Source organism: Bufo gargarizans, chromosome 1 (assembly GCF_014858855.1).
Source record: "Bufo gargarizans isolate SCDJY-AF-19 chromosome 1, ASM1485885v1, whole genome shotgun sequence".
Classification (NCBI taxonomy): domain Eukaryota; kingdom Metazoa; phylum Chordata; class Amphibia; order Anura; family Bufonidae; genus Bufo; species Bufo gargarizans.
The window spans coordinates 654578958-654594348 of NC_058080.1; the positions used below are offsets into that span (position 1 = coordinate 654578958).

Here is a 15391-nt window from a genome sequence, read left to right on the forward strand (position 1 = left end):
CTGTCTATGGCTGACAACCCAGTACTCTGTGTGTACCCGACAACCCAGTGCTCTGTCTATGGCTGACAACCCAGTGCTCTGTGTGTACCCGACAACCCAGTGCTCTGTGTGTACCCGACAACCCAGTGCTCTGTGTGTACCCGACAACCCAGTACTCTGTGTGTACCCGACAACCCAGTGCTCTGTCTATGGCTGACAACCCAGTGCTCTGTGTGTACCCGACAACCCAGTGCTCTGTGTGTACCCGACAACCCAGTGCTCTGTGTGTACCCGACAACCCAGTGCTCTGTGTGTACCCGACAACCCAGTGCTCTGCCTATGGCCGACAACCCAGTACTCTGTGTACCCGACAACCCAGTACTCTGTCTATGACTGACAACCCAGTACTCTGTGTGTACCCGACAACCCAGTGCTCTATCTGTATGACTGACAACCCATGCTCTACCTGTGTATACCCGATGGTTTATCTGTGTATGGCTGACAACCCCACGCTCTGTGTGTAGTAGAGCTGACAACCCCACGCTCTGCTGTGTGTATGGCTGACGTCCGATCGTGTCGTACGATGGAAGACTGGGGGTAGGTGTTGCAGATATCGTACGGGGTATGGAGGGCTGTACACTGTGCGGTCATGCGACAATCCTCGATGCGATATTGGCGCAGGATTGTCTGCCCGCACACTGTAAACTTTCCCCGCCGCATGTGCTGTCCTCCGGCGGCGGCTCAGGCGCTCCTCCCGGGGCAGCGCCACCGACCCCGGCTCTTCACCAGTCCCTTCCCGAGGACCGTGCGGGGACATCACCTGCAGCCCCGGACCGCCAGCCTTCTTAAAGGAGCCGCTCACCGCAGAGTGTGGAAGGTGGCTGCTGCCAGGGAACAATAGCTTGTGTTCTGCGGGGGCAGCCAGGTCCTGTGCCGGGTGTGGGTTTGGCTGGACACTGTTCAGACTGATTTATTATCAGGTTTTCAGGGAACAATGTAGCAGTCGTAAGGACACTGTCAATGTGAGGGTGCACTCCTGAGGGCGGCATGCTGTCAGTGTGGTGGTATATTATTATATTTTTATTTATTATACTCGCTTATATTGCGCGCTGACATATTCCGCAGCATTAGCATCGCGCTGTCCCCCATGGAGCTCACAATCTAAGTTATCTATCAGTCTGTCTTTGGAGTGTGGGAGGACAGCGGAGCTCCACGCAAACACGGGGAGAACATACTAACTCCATGCAGATGATTTCCTTGGTCGGATTCTAACCCTGGACCCCAGTGCTGCAAGGCACCAGTGCTAACCTGAGGAGCGTCCATACTGTCGGTGTGGCGGTACACTCCAGAGGAGCGCTTGTGCTGTCGGAGTGGCGGTACACTCCAGAGGAGCGCTTGTGCTGTTGGTGTGGCGGTACACTCCAGAGGAGCCCTTGTGCTGTCGGTGTGGCGGTACACTCCAGAGGAGCCCTTGTGCTGTCGGTGTGGCGGTACACTCCAGAGGAGCCCTTGTGCTGTCGGAGTGGCGGTACACTCCAGAGGAGCCCTTGTGCTGTCGGAGTGGCGGTACACTCCAGAGGAGCCCTTGTGCTGTCGGAGTGGCGGTACACTCCAGAGGAGCGCTTGTGCTGTCGGAGTGGCGGTACACTCCAGAGGAGCGCTTGTGCTGTCGGAGTGGCGGTACACTCCAGAGGAGCGCTTGTGCTGTCGGAGTGGCGGTACACTCCAGAGGAGCGCTTGTGCTGTCGGAGTGGCGGTACACTCCAGAGGAGCGCTTGTGCTGTCGGAGTGGCGGTACACTCCAGAGGAGCGCTTGTGCTGTCGGAGTGGCGGTACACTCCAGAGGAGCATCTGTGCTCCTCTGGAGTACAATAAAATAATGGAGTAATACCGTACCGATCCTGCCGCTTACCTGCACCTCCACTGGTTCCTGTATCCTCCCCTCCATTAATTATGGTGGGACATGGACATGTGACCATTGCAGCCAATCGCTGGCTTCAGCAGTGTCCATGTCCACAATCATCCCTAGAGTGGAGGATACATACACCGGTGGGGGAGCAGGGAAGCGGCAGCGCTGGAGCGGTACACTATCACTCTTATTTTATTTTAGTCTTTTGGTCAACAAATAATATTGTGGTTTACAAGACCGGGTGAGGGAGTTTTTGGCCCACACTTGGCACAGTCACCAAGTGGATCCCTCTCGCACCCAGCGGGAGCCTGTCGCTCCTTTCAGTAGAGCTAAACCTAGAGCAGGTCCGCATGAAGACCCACGGCAGAATCCTCAGCGCAGCGATTTCTGCCGTGGAAAATGTGGAGGATTTTGTTGTGGAAAAAATCCTCTGTGTGAACCTAACCTTCTGGCCTGTTCACATGGTGGGTCACTTCTGAATGCTGAGCGCAAGTGACACCCGTCTGGACACTGCGACAAGAATGGATATGTCGCCTCTTGATGTGGTCGTGGCTTTAAAGAGGACCGGTCACCGCTCCTGACCTGTCTGTTATAATGGCTTCATGCCTCCCCCATGTAATAACAATTGTGGAACATCTGTTCTTATGACTCTATGTTGTGTCATTCCTTTATTATTTCTACTAGAAGCTATGAATAAGTTTCTAGCAGTCTGCAGTAAGGGGACAGAGGGGAGGTAACCAGTTGGGGGGGAGGTTCTAGCACAGTCTGACTCTATCCAATCAGTGCTGCCATTGTCAGACTCTGCAGGTACACCCCCCCCCCCCCCCCCCCCAAACTGGTTACCATCCCTCTGTACCCTTACTGCAGACTGCTAGCAATTCATTCATAACTTCTATGGAGCGGTGTAAAGGCGGCACGGTCTAGAAATTGTGCAGCTCTTAACCAACATCTGTGGTCTTCAGGAGCAGAACATTGTCCCCAAACCTGTAGATCTGAGCATCGTATTCTGTCAAACTAATCTCCCTGCTTAGATTTCAAGTGGCAGTGCACCGGGGAGCTCAGGATGATATATACGTCAGTAGTTATAGGGGGCGCTTTCCTTTTATTTATATTCTTCAGATCATGCTGCTGCAGTGCCTACTGTCTACTGTCTGAGGTAGTCTGAGACACGCCCCCTGTCTCACTATTGGTTCAGGCTGTTGCTCTGCCTTCTCTGATTGGCTGCGGTTTATAAACACTTCTTCACTAGGAGCAGAACGATTGTAAATACCAAAGCCCCAATGAGTAGACCTGATTACATAACGGAGGGGTGGGCCGGAGTAACTGAGGCCTAGGGGGTCTCTTTACATATTGTATACAAAGGGAACCTGTCACCGGCACCATGCTGCCCTTACTGAGGCATAGTGTAGTGACAGAGCCGCTGATTCTGGCACCTCAGTCAGTACTGAACCCTGCAGCGCCGCAAGGAAGAGGAGTCCGCTAAGGCTCGCTGTCACTGCCCTCCCCCGCTGACGGGTTTCTTTCTTGTGCACAACAGAAAATAAACCCGCCAATCATTGGCAAGAGAAGGCAGACACAGCAACCCTCAGCGGACTCCTCTCCTGCATAGTGCTGACGCGGGTTCGGCAGTACAGTACTGACTGTCATGATAAAATTCAGGGCAGAAGTATTAAGGGTCCATTCAGACGTCCATGTGTGTTTTGCGGATCCGCAAAACACGGACATCGGCGATGTGAGTTCTGCAATTTGCGGACCACACATCGCCGGCACTTAATAGAAAATGCCTAATCTTGTCCGCAATTGCAGACAAGAATAGGACATGTTCTATTTTTTTTTTCCGGGTAGCGGAATTGCGGTCCCGGAAGTGCGGGTCCGCCATTCCGGATCCGGGCAGCGCACTGTGCTGCCCCATAGAAATGAATGGGTCCGCATTTTGCGGAACGAAATTGCGTACGCGTGAATAGACCCTAAGGCTTTTTTCACACTACCGTATGGCTATTTCAGTGTTTTGCAGTCTGTTTTTCACGGATCTGTTCAGTTTTTTTTTTTTTTTTGTTTGTTTCCGTTCCGTTTTTCCGTATGCCCTATACCAGTGATGGGCAAACTGCGGCTAAACTACAACTCCTACCATGCCCTGCTGTAGGCAGCCTTTGCATGCTGGGAGTTGTAGTTCTGGAACAGCTGTAGAGCCGCAGTTTTCCTATCGCTGCTCTATACAGTAATTGCATAGAAAGAATAGGTCTGGATATAACATTTTCAATAGATGGTTCCGCAAAAACGGAACGTATACGCACTTCCGTATGTGTTCAATTTTTTTTTTTTTGCAGACCCATTGACTTTAATGGAGCCACGGAACGTGATTTGCGGGCAATAATAGGACATGTTCTATCTTTCAATGGAAATACGGAAACAGAATGCATGCGGAATACATTCAGGTTTTTTTTTTTTTTTTTTTTTTTTTTTTTTTTTTTTTTTTTTTTTTTGCGGAACCGTTGAAATGAATGGTACCGTATACGGAGCGCAAAAAACGGCCCTGCAAAACGGGGGGGAAAAAAAACGGTAGTGTGAAAGAGGCCTAAATTGGATGTTTCATCAGTCGGTCAGGGTATATGGATATTATAGAGTAAAGGGGAGGGGGTTACTCTATCCAGGATTTTTTATTTTTATTTTTTAACTCTAAAAACCCCTTTCACTATGTTTTCTATCTTTAATCAGAGATTATTATTTTTTTGCAGAGGTGACAACAGAAGTGCAGCCATATTGCTTGTCGCCTTTCTGTTTGCTTCTCAATATCTGTGGGTAAAACTGTTATTTTGCTATCAATGAAACCTGCTGAGAAAATGCTAGTTCTTCCGGAAGGGGACTCTGCGTGCCGCTGTGCATGCACGGTGCCCATAGCCTTGTGTATGAGCCAAACCCGATTACCAAACTTTGGCTTCTTCTGTAACGTCTTTTACAGCAGTTTAAACCATTCCGGACCATCATTTATTAGCCAGAGCAGATGGTGGATACAGAAAGTGTCTTTTGCGCTGGAGAATCCAGAACATCCATGCATTATGCGGTCCATTGATTTCCATGTGAACTGTGTAATGCTGTAATTCACCACTAGTGGCACTGCTGAGCGACGGAACACTTGTCTTTTTGAACTCCCTTACAGCAGGGATCAGCAACCCCTGGCGCTCCAGCTGTTCTGAAACTACAACTCCCAGAATCCTCCTTTCACTTTTATGGGAGTTACAAGAAGTAGGTTTTCATGCTGGGAGTTGTAGTTTACAGATGACAGCTGATTTCTGACATCCCAGCAGTGGCATCCATTATAGACAACCCCATACTTTTATTTATGCAGAACGTATTTTAAGTAAACACTTTATTTTTTATTCTTTTCTTTAATAAAAAAATAATAATAATTGCCTGCTCAGAGCCTTCTGGATCCACACTGACCCCCTGTCTCCGCTGATCCAGAAGTGACCGACCAGCTATACGCACGTCACTGCCGCCGGCCAGTCAGTGGCTTCAGCGGTGACTTGTGCCGTTACAGCACACTTTTCTTTTTGTTATTTCAGTTCTTTAGATTGCTATGGTTTGTTGTTGGCTCTTTTTCTCTATATAGTACCTCACCATACAGTCTATAGGGGAAAAAAATTTATTTATCAAACTTTTTTCTCCCTCCAATAGCGCTGATTATGCCGTTTTAACAGTTTACAGTGCAGTTTGTAGTAGCGCGCCAAGCAATTTGTCACTTGTCACAATGAGCTGATGCAGGACCTGATCAGAGTCTGATCAAATATCTCTAATGTGGATCTAGTTGGCATTGCTTTATTACTATAGCATATGGGATGATTTAGTAAAAAACTAAACACCTAAAACATTCCACTCGCAGGCTGCGCTAAACAGCACCTATAACAAACATTTGGTGCCCGCTGGAAAGCAGCATGAAATTTGGTTACCTGCTGCCTCATTATCTGAATTGAATTATTAGGGAACTGCTCGTAATGCAGTAGCCTAATGTAATTATCAGGAGCTAGACTTCTTCAGGAAGACATGCAGGGCGAGAGAAAATTACAAATATTTAATGTTGCCGCATAGAATTACTTTTCTGTCTTTCCGAACTGCCACAGTCTTCTTAGGTTTTAGAGGAGGAAAATAAGAAAAAACATTTTTTATTTTTTTTCGTCGGGCCGCCGATCTGTCGGACCGTAAAATAAAAAATGACCTTTCCTGCCTCGGACAGCATGCTCTTCCTGCACTCACCGCTTCCAGGTCTTCTGCCAGTGCCACACTTTACTGTACCTTATGTCGCACAGCATCAGCGTGGCAACTGGAGGAAGACCCAGGAGAGGCGAGTACAGCCAGTGCTAGCAGCGCTACACTCCACTCCCTGTGCCTCCTGCGTGCTAATGAGCACTGCCATTTTTTTCCCTCACTTTTGTGTCTTATAAAGTGAAAAATATGGTATATTTATTAAAGAACACAAAAAACATAAATACCTAACAACCTTGCTACAAAGTTATCGTGTTATTTAACACCCTGGAGTGAGCCCAAAAAATATAAAAAAAATAGTTTTTGCTTATCATGCAAAAAAAGGAATTTAAAATTGATCAGTAAGTAGTATGTACCCCAAAAAGATACAATACATGCACAGCCGCACACAGCCATGTCCACAGGAAAAATATAAATGTTATGGGTCTCTTAGCCGTGCAGCGACAAATAAGTTGTAATATATAAATTTCATATTGATGTAACCATACTGACAAAAAAGTAGTAAAATTATTATACCTTTTTTTTTTTTTTTTTTTTAATACGGTACATAAATTATAAGTATAATCACATCTACCGGCTCCTGAAGAATAAAATTCACATAATTTATACCTCATGGTGAATGATTTACAAAAAAAATATATAAAAATTGGAGTAGTGCTGTTTTTAGTTTTGTATTTTTACCCATTTTCTCTACCCTCATGCACACGACCGTATGTATTTTGCGGTTTGCAAAAAAAAATAAAAAAATGGATGCCGTCCGTGTGTGTTCTGTATTTTGTGGAACGGAACAGCTGGCCCCTAATAGAACAGTCCTATCCTTGTCCATAATGCGGACAATAATAGGACATGTTCTATTTATTTATTATTATAAAATCTAGAATTTTTTTTATTTTTTTTTTTGTGTGGACCAATAGAAAAAAAGTGTCAGCCTCTGGTGGCTGGACAATGGGAGAGCACATAGGCTGGTGGTTTTTCCTATAGTGTGCAAGCATGACCACCACTGATGGATTGCAGGGTGGTCTGTAACCATGGAAACGAGAAGTGCATAATGTGATGGAAAAATGAAACCAGCCAGCAAAGGAAGCAATATGGATAATAACAATATATTAGAAAGTAGTTTGTATTAACTTTCTCTACATGATAAATGCCACTTACTGAAGTGAGACACCCCCTTTAATCCTTTTGCCTTCTTGTAAGGACCGGTTCCCAGTAATGCAGGTAATTTATGGGGCCCAGGAGCTGGCCTTTTAGATAAATAGTCTTGACAAGTTAATAATTACCAGCCGCAAGTACTTGGAATATCCTCCAAATACAAGGCGCACTTTAGTTTACTACTTGTGGCTCGCAGTGACTAAGGCAGCTTGGCATTGAGTGTCTAATATGTGTTCAGTGATGTGTCCGATGTTGTAGGCAATAGATTTCTTAGTTTCTGACAGAAAGGATGTCTGGGGTTATGTATTAACAAGAAAGGGGGGGGGGGGGAAATCACATATAAAAGGGGTTGTCTCATCATGGACAATGGGGGCATATCGCTGGGATATGCCCCCATTGTCTTCTAGGTGCAGGTCCCACAGCTGAAATCCACACCTATATTGAGGACAGAGCCCCGCAAGTGAAGGAGGGCTCACTGCGCATGCGCAGCCACCCTCCATTCATTTTCTCTGGGAACGGCGAAAATAGCAGAGCGCTGGCTTGGCTATTTCCGTCGGCCCCATAGAAATGAATGGGAGCGGGGGCTGCGCATGCGCGGTACGCTCCCATTCACTGCTATGGGGAGCCTGCTTGGTGGTGGCTGGACCGGAGTCCTCCAGCCACCACCTTGCGGGGCTCCGTTCTTGATATAGGTGCAGGTCCCAGTGGTGGGACCCGCACCTATAAGACAATGGGAGCATATCCTAGCGCAGTGGTGGCGAACCTATGGTACGGGTGTCAGAGGTGGCACTCAGAGCTCTCTCTGTGGGCACCCGCACCCTGGAAAAAGTCTATGGTGTACCAATATGCCTTAGGGCTCTTTTTCACATCTGCGTTCTTTTCTTCCGGCATAGAGTTCCGTCGTCGGGGCTCTATGCCGGAAGAATCCTGATCAGGATTATCCCCATGCATTCTGAATGGAGTGAAATCCGTTCAGGATGCATCAGGATGTCTTCAGTTCCGAACCGGAACGTTTTTTGGCCAGAGAAAATACCGCAGCATGCTGCGCTTTTTGCTCCGGCCAAAAATCCTGAAGACTTGCCGCAAGGCCGGATCCGGAATTAATGCCCATTGAAAGGCATTGATCCGGATCCGGCCTTAAGCTAAACGTCGTTTCGGCGCATTGCCGGATCCGACGTTTAGCTTTTTCTGAATGGTTACCATGGCTGCCGGGACGCTAAAGTCCTGGCAGCCATGGTAAAGTGTAGTGGGGAGCGGGAGAGCAGCATACTTACCATCCGTGCGGCTCCCGGGGTGCTCCAGAGTGACGTCAGGGCGCCCCATGCGCATGGATGACGTGTTCGCATGGCACGTCATCCATGCGCATGGGGCGCTCTGACGTCATTCTGGAGCGCCCCGGGAGCCGCACGGATGGTAAGTATACCGCTCCCCCGCTCCTACTATGGCAACCAGGACTTTAATAGCGTCCTGGCTGCCATAGTAACACTGAAAGCATTTTGAAGACGGATTCGTCCATTCAAAATTGATTTTTATGCTACAGTCGCAGCATGTCACAGAGCGACACCATAGACTATCATTATAAAAATTGTTGCGCGACAAATGTCGTCGTTTAGACCTAGCCTAAGAGTTATACAGTATCTGCAGAGGACAATCTGTCGTGAACAGGATTTCTAAAGCCCTGTTTTTTCATAATGCGGTCTTTAGGGCGAGTTTATTTTGTTGAATAGGTCTTCCTATAGCCTTACAGGTCTCCTCGATAGATACTTACAAGTGGCCTTTGTAACCTTGAGCTGTCCAGTCCAGGCTCAGCCTGCCTACCATAGGGACAGTGCAGGAGCCTGGAGGGTCAGTTCACCACCAACTATTCAACATTAATGCCTCCACCGCCCACCCAGACCACCAGAGATACTGATCTTAAAAGGATTGTCGGACATAGGAGTCAACAACCCCTATGGTTCTAACATGAGAACCGTTAAAGAGAAAGGGATGCAGAGTACCCCCCCAAATCCTGACTTGGGCCTCTCACACAGTTAAGCAAGTACTCTCTGCTCTGCACAGATGAGGGGCAGTCACCCCGAAACAGATGTCTGCAGATGAGGTGCTGGCTTACTTAATATCCAAGTCATGTCTGAAGGCCTGTTTAAAGGGTCGAACATTGACTTGTAGGATAGCTGCCTTACATCTGGTGACAGAGGCGGAGCTTGTTAAGAGCTAATTTGCATAGTTTTTTTCCCAGAATTCCAGAGCAGCATGTTTGGCCTATAAGTCTCCTCTTGCCGACTAAGGCTACTTTCTCACTGGCGTTTTGGTTTTTGTTTGTGAGATCCGTTCAGGGCTCTCACAAGCGGTTCAAAACGGATCAGTTTTGCCCTAATGCGTTCTGAATGGAAAAGGATCCTCTCAGAAAGCATCAGTTTGCCTCCGTTCCCATTCCGCTCTGGAGGCGGACACCAAAACGCTGCTTGCAGCGTATTGCTGTTCTCTTGACTAAATGGAGCCAAACGGATCCGTCCTGGCACAAAATTTTTAAGTCATTGGGGACGGATCCGTTTTCTTTGACACAATTTGGCACAATAGAAAATGGATCCGTCCTTTCAATGGTGTTCAAGACGGGTCCGCCTTGGCTATGTTAAAGATAATACAAACGGATCTGTTCATATGCGGTTGTATTATCTGAACGGATCCTTTTTTGCAGATCCATGACGAATCGGCCCAAAACGCGAGGGAGAAAGTAGCCTAAGGCGCCTACAAGGTCTCCTCAGAGAGAGATCGTACCCCTCAAAAGTAAAAAAAAACTAACAAAAAAAAAAACCCTTGTCCTGCAATGCCCCACTCCTCGCCATTTCTGGTCCCTTCAGGGTCCCTCCAAATGACTTCAACGGCCAAAAACAGACCTCCGCTGTCGCATCTGCATGAGCAGTATGTCACTGGGCATTGGCGTGGGCACGGCAAACAGTTTTTGTTTTTAATGGGGCATGCATTAGGACCATAGAGGTTGTCAGTACCTTTAACCTCTTTACTACCCCACACCACCAGGGATACTGATGTCAACCTTTTCTTCACCCTAGACCTTCAGGGATGTTAACTATTAACTACCCTAGCTATTGATTTGGTGCTACACCGTATTATTTATTTGCTGCTGTTTTGAATGGCTTACAGGGATTGTGCATTGCAAAGATACTGATGACCTATCCTCAGGATAGGAATCAATATCAGATTGGTGGGGGGTCCGACTCCCGCTGATCAGCTGTGTGAAGAGGTAGTGCAGGAGTTCTTGGGAGCTGAGTTGCAGTACCAGACACAACCTGTTGGCAATAGTGGCTCTGTGTAGACTCCTATAGTGGTAAAGGTCCTGTTCCATGGAACCGTGGAGGGTTTGGATGTTGTGGCCCTTCGGCAAAAATAATGTAAATTCGCCCTTAGGCCTCTTTCACATGGGCGTCAGTTTTTTTTTTTGCCCGGATAAGAGCCGGGTGCGTTGCGGGAAAATGCGCGATTTTCCCGCGCGAGTGCAAAACATTGTCATGCGTTGCACTCGCGTGAGAAAAATCGCGCATGTTTGGTACCCAAACCCGAACTTCTTCATAGAAGTTCGGGCTTGGGATTGATGTTCTGAAGATTGTATTATTTTCCCTTATAACATGGTTATAAGGGAAAATAATAGCATTCTGAATACAGAATACATAGTATAATAGTGCTGGAGGGGTTAAAAAAAAAAAATTTTTAACTCACCTTAGTCCACTTGATCGCGAAGCCCGGCATCTCCTTGTGTCTCCTCTGCGCTGAGCGACTGAACAGGACCTGGGGTGAGCTTCTCCATTAAATACAGGTTAAGGACCTTCGATGACGTCACTCCGGTCATCACATGGTACGTCACATGATCTTTTACCATGGTGATTCACCATGGTAAAAGACCATGTGATGACCGGAGTGACGTCATCGAAGGTCCTTAAGCGATATTTAATGGAGCAGCTCACCCCAGGTCCTGTTCAGCCGCTCAGCGCAGAGGAGACACAAGGAGATGCCGACTTCGCGATCAAGTGGACTAAGGTGAGTTAAAAAAAAATTTAACCCCTCTAGCGCTGGTTTACTATGCATTCTGTATTCAGAATGCTATTATTTTCCCTTATAACCATGTTATAAGGGAAAATAATAATGATCGGGTCTCCATCCCGATCGTCTCCTAGCAACCGTGCGTGCAAATCGCACGGCATCCGTACTTGCTTGCGGATGCCATCCGATTTTCACACACCCCATTCATTTCTATGGGGCCTGCGTCACGTCGAAATCGGACAATATAGAGCATGCTGCGATTTCAACTGAACGCACAAGTGATGCGTTAAAAACATCGCTCATGTGCACAGCCCCATAGAAATGAATGGGTCAGGATTTAGTGCGGGTGCCATACGTTCGCCGCACGGATCGCACCTGCACGGAAAACTCGCCCGTGTGAAAGGGGCCTTAGGGTACATGTCCACAGCCGAGGCGTGGACCCGAAAACACACGGAAGCCCTCTGTGCCACAAAATGTCCTACATGTCCTATCTTTCACCACATCTTGAAGATCACAGACCCATTGAAGTTAACTGGATGAGGAGTTCATACTGCCAGTGTCCGTGTTTTGCACCCGCAGTCTGCAACATGGGCACAGCGGCTCCACAGTCGTGTGAATGTACCCTTAAAGTGTCCTGACCTGCCACTGGGATGTGTTCTAGGTGAATGTGGTACACCGGTATCAGACAATGGCAGGACATGAGTGTCCACCTTTATATATGGACTGTACACTGCCATGCCCGCGGGTTTAGCTGGCATACTGCGATGGTTTCTCCATGGTTCATGTTACATTTTATGCTAATGGGGGAGAACTCTTGGTAAGGTTGGTGCATGCCAATATGTTACAGAAGGGTGGATGTGAACCAAGTAACACTCCACCAGATCGCACGTTGCCATGGTAACTGTGTGGGAAGTAATTATTTCCAGTGGTACACTTTTTAACCCCTAAATATGCCCACACATTTGCCTATATAAAAAGTAGCTGGATCAAATTTTCTCTCTTGAGACGCCACATTGGCACATGTGCTTCCAGTCCTACAAATCGAGACCCTCCCACCCCACCCCTCTAACTGCACTGAAAGGGCACCACCCTGGCACCTCACGTGGCCTTGCCCTTTTTCAGCTTTTGCTCATAGAGAGATAATAACCGTTGTGTGTTCTCCAGGATCCCCTTTATGGATATAGTTGCAGTGTGACAGATGCAAAAAAAAACGCAGATTAAAGGGGGTCTCTTTTATTTTATTTTCTAAATAACATATGACCAGAATGCCCGTTTTGTGGGGGTCGGACTGCTAGGACCCTTACAGATGACAACAGGGGCCCTGTGCGCCAGAATGAATACAGGGGCTGGTAAGCATGTGTGCTGCCGTTCTATTCACTCCCTATGGGACCGTCGGAGGTAGCAGAGTACCATGTCCAGCATTCCCATAGTGGATGAACGGAGACACCACGCATGCTCAAGCCATTCTTGTTATTTAATGGGGGCCCCAGCGGTCAGACCCCCACCTATCTAGTAGTTGTATCCTGTGGATAGGGACAACGTCTTGCTGTATAACCGGAATACCCCTTTAATCCATCAATCAATCAAAAAAATAACATATATATTTATTTTTTTATTTTATTCTACACCTTTTCCGGAAATCTGTTTAAAAAGTGACCTTTTAAAAAAAAAAAAAAATTATTTTTTTGTTTGTTTTATGTCCAGGAGCTAGTTACTTATGATAGGGTCTTGCTGACAGGTCCAAGAGGACTCTGATCTTCTTGAAAGGGTTGTAAAGAATATAGAAAATTCCTACATTCTTCCAAAAAACGGTGTCACATCTGTCCAAATTCATCTCAAATGGATTTTCTGCGACTGTTGCGTCGCAGTCGCAAAATGTTGCAGTGCGACACCATAGACTGCCATTATAAAAAAATTGTCGCGCGACATTGGTGCAACAAAATGTTGCGCGACAAATGTCGTCGTGTAGACCTAGCCTAAGGCTCCTCCATGGCAGTCTGTGGATATGTACGGTGTATAATCCGCCTTTTCGCAGCGGTCAGTTGTGTGGCTTGATCTTCTTCTGCTCTGTAGTAATCCGGTGATTCCTTCGCTTCTCCGGTGGGAGTACCTACATTTCCAAACTCTTCCTTCCTTTCTCTGCAGCCCATTCCCCTCTTTCTGTAGGCGTGCTATCTTTATGTATACGGCGTGCAGTGTTACTACTATACCACTTAGATGTATTGATATGTTAGTGGATTGCCTTTTGACATATAGATCCTATATCGTGGTGTTACTGTGATGTGTGAAATTCTGACGTTTACACAAATTCAAAATGATCTTTTCAGTGTTTTTAATAATTCTGGTGACAAGTTTACGGCGGTAATGGTATATAATCATCATTGCGTGTAATAACCATGTAGGAAAGCCTCTAAAGAGGGTATGTGTTTTATAGAGTGAGTAATGTAATTAGGATTCCTGCTTTATGTCCGTGCTACACGCTATGCTATATAGTGAGCTCAGTTCACACGGATGCCATAGGGATAGGCTCTTCTTTCCTTTTTCATGTTAAAAAGGTTATGCCACGATGTAAAATATGAAAATCGGACATCGTATAGTACATGACATCCTCTTTCTAAGGGCTCGTACACACTACCTTATATATGTATTTTGGGCTCCGCAAAAAACACGGCTGATGTCCGTGCACATTCCATATTTAGCGAAACGGAACAGCCGACCCCTAATAGAACAGTCGTATTCTTGTCCATGATACGGACAATAATAGGACATGTTCTATTATTATTTATTTTTTGGGCGGGATGGAAATACGGAATGCACATGGAATAACTTCCAGAAAGAAACAATACATTTGTGTGCATGAGCCCTAAAAAAAGCTAGAACCAGTCGTGTGCCTCGCGTGGATCTAGAGATCTCCTCATTCATTGCCAGCCTTCAGGTCCTCGGGAGGTTGAGCGAAGTGCCGGCGCATGCGCACTTCGCTCAATGAAGCCAAACGGAGAAGTCCGCACGGGCGCATCAGGCACAGGCCTGTGCGCACGCGCGGGATGTTAGAGAAGAAGGAGGGGTGGAGTGAGGGAGAGCCGGAGGAGTAGCAAAGGATTCTGAGGCGGCGCTGATGACAGCAAAGGAGGAGCTGGGCACGAACGGCGGCGGGTGCGGGCGGCATCTGGAAGACATGAGCATCCCCCTGGGCACCTTAGTGAGATGAATGACAGGTTAGATAAAACGTTTTTTACACTAAATGAGCCTACAGATTTAGCTTATAAGACCACATTAGGAATCACAAGAGCTCCATGCACATAACCATATTTTTGAATGTGGGGGTCAATAACATTTCATAGTGGTAAACCCCTTTAAGTGGTGACGGACGTCATGAGAGAAAAGGAAAAGACTCTGCAAAATAGTTTTTTGGGAAGTTTACTTATTGACTATGGCGGAAAGGAGTGAAGTGGGCTTGTAGTGTACTGAGTGGGTTCTATTCATTTTATTTTTGGGCTACGTTGCAGGATTATTTTGAGGGTGTTCCCTGATTTACACTTCTGATGGAAGACACGTGGTAACCTAATGCCCAAAAGGGCACTCATTGGGTATGTGCTTGGGGCCTAAGGACACGTTTTAGCTTTCCTGTCGCACCCAAGTTACGTAAAACAAATAAGATGAACTGGGCCTAGACTTGCTGTGTACTCTGTTGCTGGTCTAGTCCAGTTTGAGGCGAAGGGTGCACTGGAATTTAGGACGTTGCACAGCAGAATATTGTAGGCAGTGCTTTATGGCTCTGTGTGTTGCCCTGAATGTTAGGGCTCATGTACACGACTGTACTTCTTAAAATATATATAATATAATATTTTTATTTTTATTTTTTTGGCGGCCCATATGTGAAACTATTCGCTTCAACGGGTCTGCAAAAAAACGGAAATAACTCGGTGTGCGTTCCATTTCCGTATGTCCACATGGCCGTTTTGGAAAAATGATAGAACATGTTCTGTTCTTGTCTGTTTTGTGACCAATTGATCTGCAAAAATAAAACTAATGCAATAC

General features: G+C 46.8%; 1 protein-coding gene across 1 annotated transcript in view; it reads left to right on the plus strand.

Moving 5' to 3' along the window:
- The window catches only part of LOC122935740 (single-stranded DNA-binding protein 2-like), a 156468-nt gene that overhangs the window by 357 nt on the left and 140720 nt on the right, over positions 1-15391 (plus strand). The gene's annotated exons all lie outside the window — the stretch shown is intronic.